The 4501-nt window shown below is 42.2% G+C and overlaps 1 non-coding gene across 1 annotated transcript; it reads left to right on the top strand.

Annotated features, from left to right (window-relative positions):
- Positions 1 to 3404: 3404 nt before the first annotated feature.
- On the top strand, positions 3405 to 3510 carry LOC145618745 (small nucleolar RNA R71). The gene has a single exon (XR_014108002.1). It is a non-coding gene; the product is annotated as a small nucleolar RNA R71 (small nucleolar RNA).
- The last annotated feature ends 991 nt before the right edge of the window (positions 3511 to 4501 follow it).

Genomic DNA, 4501 nt, shown 5'->3' with positions numbered 1-4501 from the left:
CATCTCCCTCTAGATCAATTTTGTGCATGCATAAAGATGGACTTATACCTTTGATGTCATCAATGGTATAACCTAAAGCTTTCTTGTGTTTTTTCAAAACATTGATCAAGAGGGAGGTTTGCTCCTCCGTTAGGTTGGAATTAACAATTATGGGGAAAGACTCATTAGAACCAAGAAATACATACCTCAAGCCCAAAGGTAGAGGTTTCAAGTCTACCTTTGGTGCTCCCTTACCATTGGTGCTCTCCTCTCTTTCCTCAACTTGAAAGAGATCATGGGTGTGAAAAGCCTCTTCCTCCATGCTCTCATCCGTGCACTCGCTCTTGCTCTCCTCTAGCAAATCCTCATAAAATTACATGTCGTCCTTGTGAGCACTTATCTTGGAATCATTCAAAAATACGCTTTCAAGAGGATTGTTAGTAGCATGCAAGTGGGAACGAGAAAATTCATTAAGCATGGTATCTAGAATATCTATTCTAAAACATTCATCACTTGAGGAGGGTTGTTGCATGACATTATTCAAATCAAACTCAATTGAATCATTGTCAATTTTCAAAGATATTTTACCTTCCTTCACATCAATGATGGCTCTAGAAGTAGCTAGAAACGGCCTACCCAAGATTATAGGAATCCTCTCATCCTCATCCATCTCTAGCACATAAAAAACCACGGGGAATGTGAACTTTCCTACCCTAAGGGTAATGTCCTCAACCTTATCCATGGGGAACATAATGGAACGGTCCGCCAGTTGGAGAGTAATGTTAGTGGGGGAAAGGGTTCCTACACTAAGCTTTTGGTAGACGGAGTAGGGCATGAGACTCACACTTGCTCCTAAATCACACAAAGCTTTGTCAAATTCAATGCCATTAATAGAACAAGGGATAGAAAAACTACCCGGATCCTTCAACTTGGCGGGAAGTTTGTTGGAAAGGATTGCACTACAATTGGCGGTCAAGCTCACCGTTTCACACTCCCTTCTCCCACTCAATAGATCTTTTAAAAACTTAGAGTAATGGGGCATTTGTTTCATGGCATAAACAAAAGGAAGGGAAACATGCAAATTCTTAATCACATCCAAAAACTTCCCAAATTGAGCATCAAGCTTACCTCTCACAAATCTTTGGGGAAAAGGTAATCTCTCCTCTCTAGGTTGGAGATTTAGGGGCAAGGGGGTGGTTTCTTTCTCCTTTTGCACCTCAACATCCTTCTCCTTCTCAACATTAGAAGGCTCTTTGGTTCTCTCACCCCCTCTCTCTAACTCTACTTCATCTTGGGGTTCCTCCTCAACTAAGGGGTCACTCCCTACTACCTTCCCACTCCTTGTTGTCACGGCATACAAAGGTTTTGGGTTGACTCCTTGACTAGGGATAGTAGAATAAGAAGAAGAAGAAGAAGAGGAATTAGAAGCAAGTTGAGAAATTTGGGTTTCAAGCATTTTCATATGAGCATTGGCTCGCTTTTTATCCTCCTAATTTCTCTTCTTTTCCTCCTCATGCATTTTCATGATGGCATCTAGCTTAGCCATCACGGGATCATTTGGAGGGGCCTCAATTTGAAGAGGTTGTTGAGGTGGAGGAAGTTGGGATTGATGGAAACCCGGAGGCCTATTGGTTTGGGCATAGTTAGAAACATTTTGGCCCCTATTGCCTCCAGTGCCTTGGTTGGGAACATTACTTTGTCGATTGTTTCCCATGTTACCTTGATCACCAAAATTTTGATTTTGATGGTCATGTTATCGGGAGTTGGGTTGTTGGTTTTGATAACCATACCCCCTTTGGTTAGAGTAGCCTCTTCCATTGAAATTGGAAAGGCCTCCCCCACCATGGTATTGGTTACCATAACCACCACCACTTTGGTTCCAACCACGGTTTCCACCTTGATTCCAATTCCCCATTTGATTGGAGTTTGGCCTCAAGTTCCCTACATTTTCCATTCTAGGAGCAAAATTCATAGCATTGACATCTTCCACATTATCATCATGTTCATAGGGAGGGGGTTGAACTTCACAAGCATACACATAATGAGAGGTATCATGATTAGGGTTGTGCACAGGTCCAGAACCGGACCGGACCGGACCGGGACCCCTTGGACCTGAAGACCGGTATTTAGACATTTTGGGGACTGAGGACCGGACCTGAAAATTCAGGTCTGGTCCAGTTTTAGACCTGTTAGACCTGTTTCAGCAATTTCGTTGTTTTTACCCTTGAATTCATATACGAAGTAATTATACAAAAGCCTATTAAGAAGGCTTATTAAGCTAAAACTACAACACCAATAACACACTTATTAAGTTTAATCAGTACAATTTAAAATAAAACCAACTACTAGTGCCCAATCATATAATTAAACCAATCAAAAAAAAAACATATAAATAAGGCCTGGTGCTAATCTTTCTGCATTTTGTAGAAAAGCAAGCTTATTATTTAATTATATTCTTAGATCTACTATATTTTATTACAAAGATGATAACTATTTGATACTTCATCAACTGAAGTCTTGGCAGCAAGCGAAGATAATTCAAAACCTTAATAATGAAATTATCCATTTATAGTGAGTAATTGAACATAGTAGAAGTCGGACAAGGAGGTTCGAAAAGCAACGATTCGAGACATAGCTTCCAAAGTCCGATGAAGAAGAAGCGGCGGCACACGGTGAATCGATGATGCTCAAACTCGTCGGAAAAAATAGAGTTTGTGTGAGGGTGGCTGCTCTGGAGAGTAAAGACTAGGAGAGAAGTTTTTTTAGTTTGAAAATGTTAGGGTACGGAAATGGGTAAGTCAGTGACTAATAGAAAATTCCCCCAATTATTATTAAAATCCGGGTTTCAGGTCCAGACCTGAATTTTCCGGGTCTAGACCGGACCGGACCTGAAACCCAGAATCCAAAATTTTCTTGGACCGAAGACCGGCCCGGAATCAGCAGGTCCGGTCCGGGCTGATCCAGGTCCAGTCCGGTTCAGGTCCAAAATACGGTCTGGACCGATTTTTGCACAGTGATCATAGGTTTCACAATTTGAGCAAAACATGCATCCTTGAGGCATTTAATTATAAGAAGAGGGGGAAGAAGTGGTCATACCATTGCCTCCCTTGGTTAAAGGGGAGGTATTACCATGAGGGTTGGACCTTTCTTTCATCAATTCATCCATTTGCTTGGCCATCTTGGAGATTTGGGTAGAAAGGTTGTTGATTGCGTTGGCTTGCTCCAATGCATAGACACCCTTACTAGAAGTAGCCTCCCTTTATCCTCCATACCAATAATCATAATGCTTTGCAGCCTCCTCTATGATGCACTCCACTTCATCCTCTCCTTTGTTCATGATCGGACCGCCAGCCGCGGCGTCTAAGCTTGTTCTCCCTTGAGGTGTGAGACCTCCATAAAAAGTGTGAATGAGTTGATACTTGGGTATCCCATGGTGTGGGCATTGACGTTGAAGCTCTTTGTATCGGTCCCATGCCGCACTTAGAGTCTCACCACTCTTTTGGCGAAAACCTTGAATCAAAGACCGAGCCTCGGCGGTCTTCCTATGGTTGTAAAATCTCCTCAAGAAAGCCATAGTTACTTGGTCCCAAGTTGTGAGAGAGTTAGGGGGCACCTCCTTCTCTAGCCATTCTAGACCTCTCCCAATTAAAGAAAATGGAAACATCTTAAGGCGGATATACTCTTGAGTCACTCCATTGGCTTTGATTGTGTCACAATATTTCTCAAATTCTTTCAAATGCTCATGAGGGCTCTCAAATTTTCCACCCGAGAATTGTTTCCTCTCTATCAAAGCAATCAAATTGGGCTTGATTTCAAAATTGTTGGCTTGAGTGGTAGGAGTTAGGATCCCACTTTGTGCTCTAAAGGCTTTGGGAGCCCCAAGACGACTCAAAGGTATATTCTCTCCCATTTTAGAACCTTCTTCACTTTCGGACTTAAAGATTGAAAAGGGGTTGATTCCCGGACTTGATGGTGAATTAGGGCTATCTAAGTCTTCACTTGAGGGTGAAGATGGTGGAGTATCTTCCAATTCTCCTACTCCTTCTTTTGTCGGGGTGTGAGAATTTCTACTCCTCGCTCTCGCTTCTCTTCGAAGTAAGTACAAAGACCTCTCTAGCTCCGGATCAATGGGGATCAAAGACCTTGAGCGGGTTCGCCCTCTGTTCATACAACAAAGCTAAGGAGAACGTAAGCACTGACAAGTAACAAATAGTGGCAAATACTAACAAACAAGAAATGAGATAGTCTCAAATAAAGCAATGGAAGCCGTCTTCCCGGCAACGGCGCCAATTTGGCAAGGGAATAATCGCGTCGTTATACGTCTACACCTAGATCAAATACAATTTATAACACTCTACCAACCTAATACGAGTATAGGGCAAATAGAGGGGTCGAACCACAAGGAGACATGCACAAACACCGCATTCACTACTTAAGACTTAAGCTATCTCAGGACAAGAGGTAAGAATAACTAAGAGATCAAACTAAGAGTGAAAAGGATTAAAGATCAATGTGACTAAAC

This window comes from Chenopodium album, chromosome 26 (genome assembly GCF_948465745.1).
Source record: "Chenopodium album chromosome 26, dcCheAlbu1.1, whole genome shotgun sequence".
Taxonomy (NCBI): Eukaryota; Viridiplantae; Streptophyta; class Magnoliopsida; order Caryophyllales; family Amaranthaceae; genus Chenopodium; species Chenopodium album.
This window is presented reverse-complemented; position numbering and strand designations above follow the sequence as displayed.